This window comes from Stylophora pistillata, chromosome 11, assembly GCF_964205215.1.
Source record: "Stylophora pistillata chromosome 11, jaStyPist1.2, whole genome shotgun sequence".
Classification (NCBI taxonomy): Eukaryota; Metazoa; Cnidaria; class Anthozoa; order Scleractinia; family Pocilloporidae; genus Stylophora; species Stylophora pistillata.
In genome coordinates, this window is record NC_142529.1 from 6619546 (window position 1) to 6637500 (window position 17955).

Genomic DNA, 17955 nt, shown 5'->3' on the forward strand with positions numbered 1-17955 from the left:
GGCAAACCTGCCTTTATTCGATGTACAGTTTTAGCCAGGCTTGTCGCAGAGCTTCAGTTGCTCAGTTAAACATTTACCACACATATACTTGTCTTGCGTTGTGCCCGCAACGCAGCTTGGAACAAAATACCGTCGCGAATTCGGAAGTACTGTCATCCCGTCATGTTCTTCATACCTAATTTTTTACGTTTGAATAGGTATCCTATTTTCTTAATTATGGGACTTTGCATACGCGCTTAACGCAATCAGCACCACTGTAGGAAACCTGCCGCGCAGAAGACTCTTTAACTTGAGCTGTTCATCGACAAAAAAATAAAATTTGTTGTGTAAATACCCTCGAAGGATAACATTTTAAGACATTGCAGGATTCCTGTAGCCAAATAGTGCAGTTTGCTCCTGCTATTAACTCTACATTTAGTCGAGGATTAAAGCCTGACCTAAACTTTCTGTTGTCTTAGCTATAGTACTACCAATCTCTGCATGATAAGCTTTAGCAGATGAACACGAGTTAAACTCTTTTGTTCGGTATGATTAATGCATCGTAACTCTTTTGTCGTATCGAAGCAAGTTTGAAGATTATGACATAAAGTAGAATGGAATAGAGATGAATATAGAATAATTTATCTAATGTCGAAGACGTGGGAAGTGTTAGCACAGTCTTCCGAGCCCGAGGTTCATTATGAACTTGCCATGCAAAAGTCACAGGAAGCCGAATTACCTAGATTCAGTAATGTCTTGATCGCATGATGATGGGTACGTTCGGTGTTTTTTTTCAAGCCTTAAGATATGCCTATAAGTAGTGGGCAACAGTATTCTAAATACGGTAACATGTTGGCTTTATTTAGAGAAACCACAACGTCATTAACGTCTGAAGGAACTAAGCGCTTAATCCTCGGTAGTACGGCTACCCTAGCATACGCTTTTTTTCAGCATGATTGCAACGTGAGGCTTCAAAGACAAATTCCGGTCCAATGTAACGCCAGGAATCTTGAGAGGTGGTTCAATTTCGATGGACTTGTCACCAATAAAAAGACTCTGGGTACTTAAATTTCCCCAGCGTCATTGCCTGAGTTTCATTAGGTGTTACTTGCAGGTAATTCGCGGTGAACCAGAGGGTAATCTCTCTATGTCTTGATTAAGTGTAGATTAACCGCCGCCCACTTAGCCCAATGGATAGTGCCTTGGACTGTTGTGCGGGAGGTCGAGGGTTCAACACAAAAGGTCTTTAAATAATTGAGAAGAATTTGCTGCCCTTCTATAACATTAAGAAATGGTTAGATATTCTAGTCATCTCGGATAGGGACGAATAAATGGAGGTCCCGTCTCATGCAAGGTTGGGGTAGGAGACGTTAATTTCCCACACACGAGATTACTGTGGGATGGATGTCCTCCCCTGGGATGGGGAGGACATCCATCCTAACCTGGGGTGGGATGGGTTGAAAGGTGAGATCGATGGACTGAAGCGGCTGCCAGAGGCGCCTGATATGCTGACGTCTGTTCTCAACCTTAAACTGCACCCGTAATTCAGCCTCATTGGCTGGAAGTGGTCAGAAATACTATATTACTATTACTATTACTATTACTATTCAAGTGCGCCGAGGCTCTCATGGGCTGTACACTTTGTTGCGTCATTAGCACACAGACGTAGACGGGGAAGAAGATCCAGCTGAGTAACTGACATCATTCACAAAGATATTAAAAAAAGCGGACCTAGAAGGCTCCTTTCCGGTGCTTCATAGAGAAGACGCAGCCAGTCTGACTCCTTCCCGTTACATTTTACTCGTTTAAAGCGGCCGGATAGATATGACTGAGTAAGCTTTAGGGAAGAATTGTGAACGCCGTAAGCATTCAGTTTTGCTAGTAATAATTTATGACAAATCGAGTCAAACGCTTTGGATAGGTAAATAGCGACCACCACCACATCGATCGTTTTTATTGTCAAGAGCCTTGCACTAATCATCGGTTAGCTTTAATAAAACGGAACAGCAAAAAAATGCAAGAATACCCACGCAGGAACCCCGAAATATTGTCCGAAAAGACTGGTGTAAAAACCCCGCGTAATTGATCAAATTTTAGTTTCTCAAACACCTTGGGTATAACTGACAAGATACTAATGGTGTGATAATTCCTCTTAGATGTTCCGTCGTCTTTCTTATGAACAGGTGTGACGTTACTAAGTTACCAAGTTTCCATTGGCATGACCACTCGACTATGCCAATACAATAAATAAAAAGTTTAGTCATAGGTCCGGCCATAGGCGTCCGGGCAGTTTTTTGCCAGGGGGGGCGGTGAACCATTTGGCCAAAAAAGTTCTCGGAAGTTGCCCAAATTTTTACGAAACAGTCTTCATATGAAACACTAACATAGGCGTACATATAAAAAAAGTTAAAAGAAATGGCTGTCTCTGCCATTTCGACGGCTAAATATATCAACGGTACGATCCATGTCTTTCTGTTACACCGACATCCATAAATTGTGTACTGTTGTCATTCGGAAGATCTGAGCCAACGTCGATTTTACTGTATTTAAGGATATTTATTGTTTCATCGTCGTCGGTGAAACCTAGTTGTGATTGATTTAGCGCGCGAAAAAACAGTAAATTTAACTCTCTTGCCTATACACTTGGTTCTTGCATCAGCGTCTTGGTACTCAGCAACGATGTCTTTTTCACATTCGGAACAGGTAACGCGATGACGATAGGCCCGCTTACGTTTTTGTGGGGCTGGATTCGACCTGTCTAGTATGGCGTAAAGCGAGTTTTACTCAAAAAAACTTACGTAAGGTGCGTATTTGTTTCCACTGTCGCGTAAACTTTACGCCATAAAGGACGAGGTAAAGCCAGTTAAATTCACATGAGACAGTGGTTGCCGAGCACGTGACTCAGATCTTCTGAGAGTCTCCAGTGGATAATCTACAATATGATTCAAGAAAGTTATGCCGAAATTGACTCTAATTAACTCACGACTGGAGATTCCCCACACTAACTAGTGCAGTGCAGCACAGTGCCCAACAACAAAATTACAAATATGTATATTATCAACATATGATCCCCTTCAAAAATAACCAGAAAGTGATCACGTGATAGGCAACCATGTTCGTGTGAATTTAACTGGCTTTACAATGTAGGCTCGATTACCAGTCACTGATCGGGAAAATGAGCCCACACTTATCCTCCCGAAGGGGAAGATCAAAGACCGGACCTGGGAGACGGTGGAAATCGAGCCTATTTACAACGCTGACCTCAGGTTGAAACAGAAACGATCTCTTGGAAAAAAAAATGCACAGACACATGCAAGCTTCTTTAAAAACTAGCTTTGCCCAAATTTCTCACGCTGCCCAAAAAAATCTGAGTTTCCCAAAATTTGGGGGGCTGCATACTACAAACTATAAAGACGAGCTTGAATAGTGAGGGATCAAAGATATCTTTTGTCTACTGAGCGTTTTGTCACAAATGGCCGGTCAATCAGAACAATCGTGATCGCATACCGTAACACACTCAATCGATTCATGGCGCAATTGAATCTCGAGCTTTGTTTCCGGATAGCTTTTCTCGCTCTTCTTCTTCCTCTGGCTTCAGGTGAGCACTATTTCATTTGAAATCTAATAGAAATATTTTTTTTCAGTTTGATGTTTACATTTAGGGTGCATGGTTGGATATTTCTTACATCAATATTATATTACTATTATTATCATGTTATGATAATAATAATAATTATGATGTATGCGCCCAAGATGGCTGCAACGTGTTACTTTGTTCTCATCATATTAGGTTTTTTTATTTGTTTTCCTACTCTCTTTCGATGATCATTTATCAATTTTTCGGTTTCTGAGAGTCCTCTTACTTTATTGCTGAGATGTCAGGGTCCTCCTCGCGCAGTTAGATTAGTGATGGCAGAAACAAACTTACGCGCTCGATTTGTACTTGGTGCAAACGCGGTCACTTGACGCTTGGTCTGCCTACAAAATTTGACCTTACTATCTTCATGGACGTTGAATCTAATCCTGGTCCAACATCCCCTCGGATGGTGGGGATACATGAAGAACAAAACGCTTATCTGGGATATGAGTTCTCTGCGTTTTCGACTGCAACGCAATCGATGAATTGGCTTAATCACAATTCACAACACACTTCTCCATTAGTGCCTTTGTTCGTCGTACTCAGAGCTTCTGTTACAACTGGAATCTCCCATGTATTTTACTTCCTCTGGGGAAAAATTGCCAAAGAAAGTTTAGAGCTTGCAGAGCGGGAAAAATAGTTCAAGAAAAGCGGCGGCGCTTGAATTATATTCGAGCTTTGGTCTCACCCCAAGGCTGTCGATGAAGTTCTTCACGATTTACATGCACGATGAAGACTCCCGTTGGACCGAATCTCAGAAATTTCATTGAACTTACTCCTAACCCGGTTAAAAGCTACACACCAAGGGCTCGCTTTGTGAATTTTTGCTTGCTAAATGCTCGCTCAATTAACAGCAAGACTACTATCATCAAGGACTTTGTCGTCGAAAATAATATTGATCTTCTTGGCGTTACAGAAACATGGCTTCAATCAGATGCTGACAATGAATTAATTATTCGTGATTTATGTCCTTCAGGTTATTCATTTCATCTTGTTCCTAGACCTGGTTCTACTCGTGGAAGAGGAGTTGGCTTGTTATTTCGATCATCTTTCAACTTAAAGTTGCAGCCGCTCAAGTAGTTTTTGTCCTTTGAATATATGGATTTGTTATTGTCAAGTACAGTCAGTTTAAAAATCAGAGTTTTATTGTTTATCGCCCATCTCCTGTAACGTTCTGGAGTTCGCGTATACAGTTCGCTTTCGGTTCGCTTACCTCTCCTTTAGTTGTTCGTTATCCCAGATTGTATCACCTCCGTTCTCCCTTTACCGTGCATAATAAATACTCGAGTAAATGTCTCCTGGGGCCTTGGGCGTGAACTTGGAGGCCTGGACACTACACCTCCTCCCTTTTCTTTAGTGAGGCTTGAAGTCTCTGTAAATTGTTTCCCACGTGGACGTTCTGGCTCGTACTGATCTCCGGAGTTCCGATGGCGCGATTGTCGGTCCCCTGTGCGTCTCTTGCATGACTATATTTCCTTCTCCAGGAACCTCCCCTACTTCAATATGGGGGTTCGTTGGTCGCCTGCTCATCGGTTGTTGTTCTTTGTCCCAATCCAAATCGTCGTGCTCCTCCTTTCCAGCATACTTGAGTACCTTACAGTGGGAAGAATTGCGGGATTTGACTTCCTTTCCTCTCTTCACAGAGATCATGCTCCCTTCTATTCCAACGACTGCATATGGTCGTGGATCATAGGGCGGGGTCAACGTGTTACCCCTATTCTGTTTCAAAAGGACACGGTCACCAATTTTGATCGAGCTTTGTGATGTGTGTCTGCGCTCATCAGCATAAGCTTTCATTTGCTTCTTCTTTCTCTGGTCTCTTTCACGGATTAGTTCATGGCGTTGTTCTTCCTGGGGAACGACCCTCTCTGGCAGATTTCTTCTTAACTTTCTCCCGAACATAAGCTTGTCGGGACTCTCTCTCGTCACAGGATGGGGTGTAGCACGATAGTTGCCAACCGTCCTTTGGATCTCTTGTTTAAATGCTTTCCCCTCAATCTTGGCAACCCTCGCGCTCTTTTTGACCGTCTGAATGAATCGTTCGACGTCACCATTTGCCTCCGCCCATCCGGGTGTGACTTTCCTGTACCTGAACCCTTGTTCTTGGGCATATTTTGCAAATTTGGGCCCATTAAATGGGGGGCCGTTATCTGTCTTCACCTCTTCTGGAATTCCATAAGTAGTGAAAACACGTGTGAGCTGGGGAATTACAGCCTCTGCGGAGGTACTTGTGACAAATTCTACGACAGGATACCTTGAATACTGGTCCCAAAACACTAAAGCCATGTCCTTATTTGGAAAAGGTCCCGCAAAATCCACACTGATCTTCTTCCACGGACCTGTTGGTAGCTCTGACATTTGGAGTGGCTCTCTGGTGTGGCAAGGGATGGTAGCTTGACAAGCTAGGCAATTCCCAACGTGCTTTTCGACCATCTTATCGATTCCGGGAAACCAAACGTGGGCACGAAACAGTTGTTTCGTACGAACGATGCCCTGGTAACCCTCATGAGCAATTTTCACCATAGTTTCTCTGAATTCTCGAGGGACTATGATTCTTTCACCCCGAAGGACAAGACCGTCAGCCACAGCCAATTCATCGTAAATATTGAAGTACGCTTTCATGTCTTGGTTCCTGTGGTCGATCTTCTTCTCCCGTATACAGGTGATTAACCTTTTTAGTTCCTCGTCGTTTTCCGTTGCCTTTACCAGGTCCTCTTTGCTGATAGCCCGAGGAATGTCACTTGCGACCACGAAATTTACGTACTGCTTGACATCCTTGGTAGTGCCTAGTTCCCTTCTAGTGCAGGTTTCACGAGGTAGCGGGTGCCTAGATGTATAATCGGAGATATTCGTCTTTCCGGGCCTATATTCGACCTTGAACTCATGATCGAGCATTCGTACCATCATTCTTTGCAGCCGTATTGACGTCTGATACCTTGGGTTGTTCAGGATGACTTCGAGCGGTTTGTGATCGGTGACTATTTTGAACGGCAAGCCATACATGAATACATGAAATTTCCTACACGCAAAATCTGCCGCCAGCATCTCTAGCTCGATTTGGGAATAGTTCCGTTCCGCATCTGAGAGGGCCCTGCTAGCGTATTGCACCACCCTCCAGCCTTTGTCACTCGACTCACGTTGGACCAAGGTCGCTGAGATTCCTAACGGACAGCCATCCACATGAACCTCATGCTCTGCGGCGGGGTCAAAATAGACCAAGACTGTGTCTGAGCTAAGGCCCTCTTTCAAACTCTCGAACGCTTCCTGATGATTTCTCGTCCAGGCAAAAACGTTGGCTTTGAGTAAACCTCTCAGAAGTTCGGTTTGAGGAGCACACTTTTCCACAAATCTCGCGTTGTATTGCACTGTACATAGGAATGAGTTCAGTTCCTTCGCGTTGCGAGGAGGCTCGGCCGCCTTGATAGCCTCAACCTTTCGCGGGTCAGAGGATGCTCCATCTTTAGAAAACTTCATCCCGTAATACACACAACTTTGCTTATTGAATTCACACTTTCCCTTGTTAAACGTGATCTTCTTTTCTCTAGCCTTCTTGAATAATTTGTCTAGATTCCGATCATGTTCCTGTTGTGTTTTTCCGTACACAAGAATGTCGTCACTGATGTTGAGGCATCCAGGTATGTCTCGGGTGATCTCCCTGCTCACGGTGTCTTGAAAGATTTCACCCGCGGATCTCGTGCCAAAATTTAGCCTTTTGTATCTGTACAACCCGATGTGCGTTGAGAATGTGGTGATGTCCCGACTGTTTTCTTGCAGTTCCAGTTGATGATAGCCATGATTCATATCCAAGTGGGAGAAAACAGTTGCTCCATTGAGCTCATGTGTGATATATCCTCGAGAGTAGGCATAATAGTATGGGTCCGCAGAATGGCTTTATTGGCCTCTCTCATATCCACGTTCAGTCGAATTTCATTCGCCGTTCTCTTGGGTGTAATCACGACTGGGGATACCCAACTGGTAGGCTCTTCGACCTTCTCGATTACATCATCTCTTATAAGTCTCTCCAGCTCCGCCTCCAGTTTTGGCCTGACGCTGAACGGGATCCTCCTGTGAGGTTGAGCAACTGGTGTTACTGTACGGTCAACGCGTAGATCTACCTGCACTCCTTCCATTTTCCCGATCCCCAGGAACATGTCTGCGTATTCCTCAAGTAATTTGCTTGTGAACATTTTAGAATCAGTTCGTATTGCATTCGTAATCACCACCAGGCCCAGACTCTCGGCATTCTGAAATCCTATCAAGGGTTCCGTGTTGGTGTTACCTTTAATGACGTGGAACGTAGCCGGGATGATTCTCGTGTTTGACTCTGCGACTACATCGAATTCTCCCATAACTGTTAATGGCCTGGACCGGTTTTCATTCGTTTGGTACGAGCGCAAAACAGTTGTCGACTTCTCCAATTTGATCTTATTTGCCAGTAGCTGCTAAAAGGTGCATTCATCCATTACGTTAACCGACGCTCCCGTGTCGATCAGCACTTTGACTTCGTGGTTTTCGATTTTTATACTTCTTACTGGCCTGGGTTTTGTGTTGTTTTCGACAGCCCCAACTTCTTCGATCCCACAAAGGGATTCCGCGTCACTGCTATCTGATTGCACCTCCTGACGAACTGTCTTTACGATACTCTTATTTACTTTCCTTTTACTCCTACAGCATTTGGCGAAATGATTCAGCTTTCCGCATGTGGTGCATTTCTTTCCCCATGCCGGGCATTTCTCCTTTCCTGCCGCGTGTGGAAATGCGCCTCCACAAAAGTAACACTCTTTGTTGATACCAGTCGGGCTCTTTTGCCTTCCTAAAAAGACTCTCTTCAATTCTTCCTCGGTATTGTTCCTTCGACTTTGTTGCTCCATTTCGATTCTCTTCGCTTGTTTATCCGACAATTCCTGTGCTCTAGCGTAATCTAACGCCTCCTGAAGCGAGTGCGGCTTACTGAGGAAGCGGCGTCTTAACTCTCTTCGATTTTCCCTTTTCAATTAGCTGCATTTGTATTTCAACTTCACGCCAACCCTCTGGAAATTCACACGGAGCTGCTGCTTGCTTTAAACGCGTGGTGTAATCATCGTACGACTCCTCTTCCTCTTGGGCTAACTGCCGAAATTGGTATATGCTAAAAAAATGATGTCTTTTAGGCTCAATTTACTGTAGAAGTTTCTCTCCTGCGGTTTCGAAGTCTTCTCCCGTATCTTTTAGTGTGTCAAAGATGTCCTGTACTTTGGGACCAGCACAGTGTAGGAGTAGTGCTCGTTTTCTCGCTTTGTCCTTTATATTCATCGCTGCAGCGTATACTTTGAATCTTTCGAGATATTTCCTGAATCGAGTGCCGACCGATGTCGGATCTAGGTCCGGGTCAAACCGTCCGAAGTTGAGATTTGTATCGTATGCGGCCATTCGCAGAGGTTTCTCGATCGAAACAATTCGATCGAACGCTTATGAGATGATCTTCGTCGCCAATGTAACGTTCTGGAGTTCGCTTATACAGTTCGCTTACGGTTAGTTTACCGCTCCTTTAGTTGTTCGTTATCCTAGATTGTATCACCTCCGTTCTCCCTTTACCGTGCATAATAAATACTCGAGTAAATGTCTCCTGGGGCCTTAGGCGTGAACTTGGAGGCCTGGACACTACACGTCCCTCGACCTTGAATGGTTTAACACCCTCATTGTTCCTTGATGAGTTTTCCACGTTCCCGGAGCACTATATCACTGATCCCGGTGGACTATTATTAGTTTGTGATTTTAATATAAATGTTGACACCTGTTCTTCCCAACACTCAACTGAATTTCTCCAACTGTTGTTCACTACAAAGATAGATAGAATACGGGGTCATATGACGACTGCTGCTTTCTCTCATCGAGATACAGTTCCTGTTGTTGACAACGCCTGTCCATATTCTTTTGATATTTTCAAAACGATAACAGCGGACGAGGTTCATACATGTATCATGAATCTGGCTGCTAAGTCGTGTGCTCTTGATCCTCTTCCTGGTTATGTTACAAGAAATGCACTTAGTGTTCTGTTGCATTTCATTTTCAAAATAATAAATATCTCATTGGAATCTGGTCAGATGCCTTCGCAACTCAAGGTTGCCATGTTACGCCCGCTCCTTAAGAAACCTTCTTTGGATCATACTCAATTCTCCAATTATCGCCCTGTATCGTATCTTTAATTTATTAGCAAAACAATTGAAAAATTGGTAGCTAATCAACTTATCTCCTTCATTAACGAATATGAGTTAAATGAGACATTCCAGTCAGCGTACAAGCAATATCGCAGTACTGAAATTGCACTTATTCGTGTTCACAATGATATTCTTTCTGCCATTGATAATCGTCGAATCGTAATTTTACTGTTTTTAGACCTTTCCGCTGCCTTCGATACAGTCGATCATACCATCCTCCTCTCTCGTTTACGTGTACGGTTTGGGATAGCTGGAAAGCCTCTCTTATGGCTGCAATCTTATTTATCGAATCGCACGCAATATGTCTCCGTCGATGGTGGTACTTCTACGAAACATGACCTTAAATGTGGAGTGCCACAAGGATCTGTCTTGGGACCCATTTTGTATCTGCTTTATACTTCGCCGCTTTCAGATATCGTAAAGAAATTTAACCTGAGCTATCACTTTTATGCTGACCACTCACAGCTTTACTTGTATTTCCAACCAACCGTGCTGGGTGATAGGGATCTAGCGGTTTCTAGCATCGAGAGCTGAGTGAATGAAATTACTGATTGGATGATGGTTAATCGCCTTAAATTAAATAAAGACAGAACTGAATTATTGGTGATCTCCGCCAAACATCTTTCAAGACCACTCCTTCACGAAATTTCAGTTGCTGGTGAGACTATTCATTCTGGCAAAAGGCGAGGAATATCGGCAATATGTTTGATAGCCATTTTTGCTTTATATTAACGATCATATTACTGACATTTGCAAATCTTCATTTTATCATTTGCGAAATATTAGCTATATCAGGAAATATCTTTCTGCGACCACTACTGAATTGCTGGTTCATATCTTTGTATCTTCGAAGCTGGATTACTGTAATTCTCTTTTGTAAGGCCTACGAGCCTACACTATAAAAAAGCTACAACACGTCCAGAATGCCGCGGCGCGTCTCGTCACACTTACAAAAAGCATGATCACATTACGCCTGTTCCTTTCAATCTTCATTGGCTTCCCGTTAATCAACGTATTACTTTTAAGATTTTACTTATAACCTACATGGCACTTAACAACTTGGCACCGGCGTGCATTTGTGATTTTCGTACATCTTACACCTTATCACGTCAACTACGCTCATCATCCAAGCGCCTTCTGGTTTCTCCATCCTATCACTTGAAAACATATGGCGCAAGATCCTTCTCTGTAGCAGCACCAGCATTATGGAATGCTTTGCCATGTGAAACTAGAAATGCTCAGTCTGTGTCTGTTTACAAAAGTAGATTAAAAACTTTTCTTTTTAGAAAAGCCTTTTATAATTAATATTAGCTGTCTTAAGTGTAATGTTAAAGCTTTTAGTAGGCGCCTTTGAACAGTAGGATACTGGCGCGGTATAAATCTTTCATTATTAATATTATTATTATCATTATTGTTATTGTTATTATTTCTAGCTCAATTTGGTAGCATGGGAAAATCTTCCAAATTTACGAAGGCTTTAAATCATTCAGCGAACAGTCAGACCGTTCTGAAACAATTGTGTAGCAATGAAGCTATGCCGGAATTTGTTCCATCTTCCATCCCACTGTTGTTTTCCAGAACTTTGCATTAGTCAGTTTTTTAGCACCCAAGAGATTATATTTGAGTTGTATGAAATTTAGTCCTTTCAAAAAATATATTTTTTGATGTTTTGTCTGAGCAATGCCTCTACTAATCTCTCAGTAACTACATTTATTTCTCCCTCAACTATCACCGGAAATTATATTTCAACTTCTAATTAATATAGGGTCACATACTGGTTTTGTGCTAGGTGTTTAACAAAAGAAACAATAAGTCTTACAATAGCATTTTAGCCATTACAGACATTTGCTTACAGAAGTCTCCATGGTTCATGGTTCAATCATTTGGCCATCAATTTCTTTGCTGAAAGTGGCCGCTTGTTTATGAAGTAGCTGAGACTTAAAAGTAGTCATTGATACAGTATATCACAAAAATAATTATGAAATAATTTCAAATTTTGCAAAATAGCATTGTAAAAAACAATCTATAGGAATTTGCAAGTGCAAAGTTTATCCGCTTTTAGCCAACAGCATAGTATGGATTCAAAGCTCTGAGAGCAGAAGTTATGGAATACTTCTAACTAAGTGTATTTATTTGCTCCTCTTGTGTTTGTCTCCCCTGAGACAAATATGTATTGTGGGTCAAATTTTTCCTTTGGTTTGAATTTTTTTAAACCAGTTTAAATTTTTCAAACTGGTTTAAAACTTTTGATCACACCACATACTCATTCTCATTTTTTGAATCTTTTTGTGTAAAATACTTTGTGTAAAATAAACTTGTGATATTCCTCAATTTTCAAACTACATGTATGTCCACTATGATACATGATAGTCTTTGTTTGAAATTTACCAGTATTCAGGGGTTGTATTATAGTCATACATGTTTCAACAACAGAATTAGCTAATGACCATATGACTACATGTAGGTCTGAGAGAGGTTTCCACCATGTCTAGGGAAAGGCATGGCCCTGAACTCTTCATGGTACCAAGGGACTGTTGTTTGAAGACAACAATTTGGCGACTGCTGATGAAAGCTGTAAGACAACTGGTAGAACATTGCTAATAAACTCTATGAGTACATAATTGTACTACTTAAGTAAATAATTTTTCAAGAACATTAAGAAGTGACCGCTAGAACACCACAAATGCATGAATACTAATTGAGGCTGGCCAAAATGCCTCAAGACAACCTCTACAAATGGTCTGAGGAACAAAAGAGGGTGAATACCACAAAATTGCTCATGAATGGTTGAAAACACTTGAATTAATAGGGCTGAAGAAAGCAGAAGACAGTACTGCTACACAAGCACCAAAGAAACCTTCAAACCTAACATTACAAATAAACCTACATGTAAGACTGCCTACAACTGTTTGCTGCTAATTTAACTGCTTGGGATCTCAAAGATACATTGAACCATTTTTTTTTAACAAAGCTGTAATGTTCTTTTTGACTCTACATTTGAGAGGATGACTGTTACTTGAAGAGTCAGTCGATTTGAAGCCACAAACTTTGTTAAACTGTAATGCACTTACTAAATTTTAAAAAAGGCCATGGTGACAAACTTTCAAAGTAAATGCTTAAGAGTGTGTCCATGAGAACACTGGGCAGAACCGGACATGGGGCTATAAACCTCAAATCACCGATTTGGCTCAAACTTGGCATAAATACTAAGTGTCGTGAGTTAACAAATGAGTGAAAATAATAGGTCAAAATGTTTAATTCCCTGGGAGATATAAGGTCCACTTGGGAAACCTCCATTTCCTGCATTTTTTTGCATAACTAGACAAATAGCTGCATGAACCCAGGCTTTCTGGAGTTCAGGCTTGCTGAAGTTATCTTTAGGGAACTACCATCGTTACTGACGTCAAGCAATTTCGTCATTTCTGGTCATGAATAAGTCTACTTGCATTTATTTTTGTCCTCTGGAGTGAAGTGAATGTCGTTATGGTACTAGACAACAATCAGAATGATATATTACCATATAGGAGAAGGTTCCTACAGATGCCAAAGGTTGAGATTCAATAACTTTTCAATGACTTTGATGGCCAAGTTTTAGAAAATTGAAGGACCACTTTTGAAAAGGTTTGCATAAGCAATTTTAAAATTATTTCACATCATTTCTTAGCTTTTCCATGAAAGTACTGTAATTTTCAACTTGAAAATTGCCAAAGAAAAAGCATTGCAAAAATCAAGCTCTATTCCTCAAATTCAAGCACTTCAAGGCCTTTTTTTCTTTTTAAATTCAAGCATCTTCAACGACTTTCAAGGCTTTTACGAACCCTGGGTAGGTACGTAATGTATTGATTTCCAATATTCATTATCGACACAAGATCATTGACAGAATTGATTCCTCGTTTGTTATTATAAATCAAAGAGCTTAAACTCATTGATAAATACCGACTTGCTCTATACTTCAATTTAAATATCCTTTGATATAACCTCACAGAAGAAGTCAACAAATACTTCTTCTCATGTTGTGGAACTTTATTTAATCTCACCCTCTTCGTATTAATTAAGCTTACAAACATTCTTTGTAACTATTCTAACCTTCACATAGCGACGTAGCCGAGAGGACTTCGGTACGCTTGGATGAAATTATTAACGCTCATAAACAAATTCCTTCAGTTTTCTGCCCTTTCTTCTGAGACTTTTAAGAGTACCTTCTGGTATTCTACTGGGTTCTCGATCACGTCTAAATACACGGTTGTGTTTACATGTAAACATAATATGAGATAGCTCGTTTGATATAGCAGGTTTCGCTTGATATTCCTCGATAGAAGGTTCACTCGTTAAGCATCGCTCGTAAATTGATCTCTCGTAAAGTTCGCGGACCGACCCGTTCCCAAAACGCTCCACAAGTTTTTGCGTGGGTCTACCGCGAACGTGTGTGACTTTGTATGTGTATTGGGCGTAATATCCATCGAATTTCTTTCGCGTGCATCAAGCAAGGAACTTTCCAGGAAGGCGACCATTGCTTTAAGCCATGCACTCTTGGCTTCATTCTGCGCATGCGCGTACACTTCACGCATGCACTGTAGTTGAACTGCGTTTTGTGACTGAACGCAAAAAAAAAAAAAAAAAAAAACCAAGCCGAAGTTATAACGCGGGTGTTTGCTTCGGAAAGCCCGAGTAATTAATTAGCTAACTATGTATTGCTGCTGTGACAAGCAGAAAATCCCTCCGCAGATTCAGTCAGCTGGGTTGTATTCTATAACTATCCTACATTAAGAAAATTGAATTGTTTTAACTTTTTCATTTCATTTCTTCCCTTACTTCTCGATTTAGTACAGACAGGAGCCATGGGCTCCTGGTTAAGACGACTTTTTCTGGTTTTGACAAAGTCCAAAAATAAGCGTATTTTAAGGCCCAATATCTCCAGTCACCAACCACTTCTGATCATTATTCCTATATGGGCAGTGAAAGCCATCAATGGACTTCCAAGATCAGTAATTAAATTTTGGGGCTATTGATTAACCCATGCTGAGGTGAAATTTACATCTACCTCCTGCATTTTAGTCTATCATCAAAATTCCGTAAACCACATCTTTGTTTTATTAACTATAAATAACCTGAAATTTACAAGAAATCTCCCAGAGAGTATCGTTTAAACATGAACGCGAAGAGAATCTTTGAATAGCGCAAGTTGAGCCCTTTTTGCGAACTTTTTTGGCAGCCATATTTGGATTATTCTCGAGGAAACGCAGCAGTTGGTGATGAACATTAAGGGCAAATGTAGTCGAACTTTCTGACAAATGAAATAAGGGAAGAAACTTGATAGTACATACATGTCTCTGTGGTGCCTTAGTTGCAACTTGTAGCGTGATATCATTTGTTTGGCTGGTATTTGTTAGATAAGGGGCCATATGTCAACAATGTACCAGATTCGATTTGCTTCGTTGCCTTGTTGAAATATTAAAAGCGGTGAGAGCTCTCGGGAAGATCGATCAAGATCATTGGTCTTTTACGGCGTGATACTTATCGACTTACATGATATGTGTTAGTGGCAAAAAGATAATTGGATTCCCTAAAAGCTGATGTAAATCAAAAGGAGAATCTGCCATCTTTGATCAGATCTTGTTCAGCGGTCAACTTTGACATTTATTTAGAATGTTGTGTTCCTAGTCTACAAGGTTTGAAATGTAACAGATTTTCGGCAACCAAAATGTTTGACTTGTCATTTGTTTAGCTTGAAATAGTTACTGGTTCAGCCAAAAACGAATAAGCCGGTGATACAGTGATCTCTTCTCAGCACAAGGAAAAAGAAAATGGCTGAAAACCTGACACGTATATAGAAATCATATATGTGCACGATCCTTCGCAGTAAAGCACTATTTAAGCAATAGTGAAAATCAGACCTGAAAAAAATTTTTTTCAGGTCTGATTTTCACTATTGCTTAAATAGTGCTTTACTGCGAAGGATCGTGCACATATACGTTTCATAACCGCAGTTCATATATATGTATTTCATATATATTTGTTGTTTGATTTATCATCTACGGGTTTATGTCGAATTAATTTGATGGCCTGCTCCCAGTTGGCTTGTTAGCTCAATTGGTAGAGCGCTGCACTGGTATCGCAGAGGTCAGTGGTTCGAATCCCGTACAGGCCTGAATTTTTTTCAGGTCTGATTTTCACTATTGCTTAAATAGTGCTTTACTGCGAAGGATCGTGCACATATACGTTTCATAACCGCAGTTCATATATATGTATTTCATATATATTTGTTGTTTGATATAGAAATCAATTACATATTTTATCCGAGGTTTTCTACTTACCGTATTTTATCGGCTATAAGCCGAGCCTGGCTAGAAGCCGAGACCCTAAACTTTTAACTCTTAAACTTAATACAATCGTCTTCAAACATAAACACAAAAAACTCAGCTATAAGCCGAGACCTAGTTCTTAAAACGTATAAGAGCTCATGAAAAATTTTAATCACAGTTAGCTTTTAAAATCTGTTCAAATGAAATGAAAGAACGGGTTAATTATCCAACGGTACGGCAACTATCATGAATATTTGACGAAAGCTAGGCTTACCTCTCGGGAAACATCTGTATCAATATTGTTACCTACTCAATATAATGGCTAAGAATAACAACAAATCACAGTTAGTAAGCTGAATTTGATGTGATCCGATCAAATGAATAAAATTGAATTCACGGCTTGATCATATGAACATTCCGAGTTCAGAGACCTGTCTTTAACAATCCTGTGTCGATAGTCGTTCATTTTAAATCCTTGTATAGATCTTTAACATGCTACGTTGGTCAACGCCGGCTCGACGTAGAATACGCAGAGAGTAGAGCTTCTTGCAAGCTTTTTTATATATGTAGTTAACATGACTATTCCACCTAAGGTCGCTATCAATGAATACTCCTAGAATCTTGTAAGTCGATACGCGTTCTATAGTGTTATTACCAATAACTAATGGTCTGAGAGTAAAATTAGGATACGACATAAAGTTAATTAACATCTCTTTACATTTAGTAGGGTTTAGTCTCATGTTATGGTCCATGGAGAATTCGTGAATGCTAGAAACGATCGTATTGAGCAGACTGATAGAGTTCCTGGGTAGTATTTCTATGGCAGACGTGTCATCCACAAACTTGACTCTCAGGTGCCAGTCAGCTAAAAGATTGTTTGTCATTATTGTGAAAAGTATGACTCCTAATTTAGTTTGAAGGCGAAAAAATTCTGCGATGATCCCGCATTCAAAGCATCTGTAGGCTGGTACATAAACTGGAAGCGGCGCCATTCCGTCACTCTCCGAACGAAGACCACCCTCGCCCAGTGTCTGCCAAACGATCTCGAAGAGTAAATAGTAAAAATTCCACCGGTTCGTGATCGCAGCTCGTCAGCGCCGTGGATACCCTTTGTCCAGAATTTTCAATATGGATGAGACACCAATGCGGTTCGAGATGCCGTCCAGCCATACTCTGCAATTCATTGGCAGCCGAACAGTTCCCGTGAAATCCTGTGGCGCAGAGAAGAGAAACTTCACAGTCACGTTGGCGGTCGCTGCTGATGGCAAAAGGCTGCCACCTAAAGTTATCTTCAAAGGCGTACGAATCCAGAGAGACCTGGTTATTCCGGCCTCAGTTCGTGTTTCATTCCACAAAAAGGGATGGATGGATGAAGCTGGTAAGTTAACAGTTTGAATTGTTCATATGCGCTCTTTTTTCTGTGCTCTTTACTCGTGTTTAAAGCCGCAGCTTTATTGAAGTCTTTAATTAAAGTGAGGTCTAATCGATTGTGGTATTCTTTCTTTCGTTATAGGCGTGAAGGAGTGGATTCTTACCTGCATTCCAAGAAATCCCATTGGTGAGCGATCGCTGTTGGTTTGGGACTCCTTTCGCGCTCTTCTTACTGAGTCAGTGAAAGAAGCATTGCAGCGGCGAAGTATCGATGTAGCTGTTATTACCGGTGGCCTAACTCCAGTTCTCCAGCCTTAGACAAGTGTCTAATTAAGGCCTTCAAGGAGAATAGGAGAAGAAAGTACCTGTCGTGGATGGTAACTGACCCCTTCGAGTTTACTCCTGCTGGGAAAAAGAAGCGCCGTCAAAAAACCTCGTTCTACGTTGGATAAAGCAGTCTTGGAGGGAG

The 17955-nt window shown here is 41.2% G+C and overlaps 1 protein-coding gene across 1 annotated transcript in view; it reads right to left on the reverse strand.

Annotated features, from left to right (window-relative positions):
* Positions 1-17955, reverse strand: part of LOC111347091 (uncharacterized) — a 325446-nt gene that overhangs the window by 88552 nt on the left and 218939 nt on the right. The gene's annotated exons all lie outside the window — the stretch shown is intronic.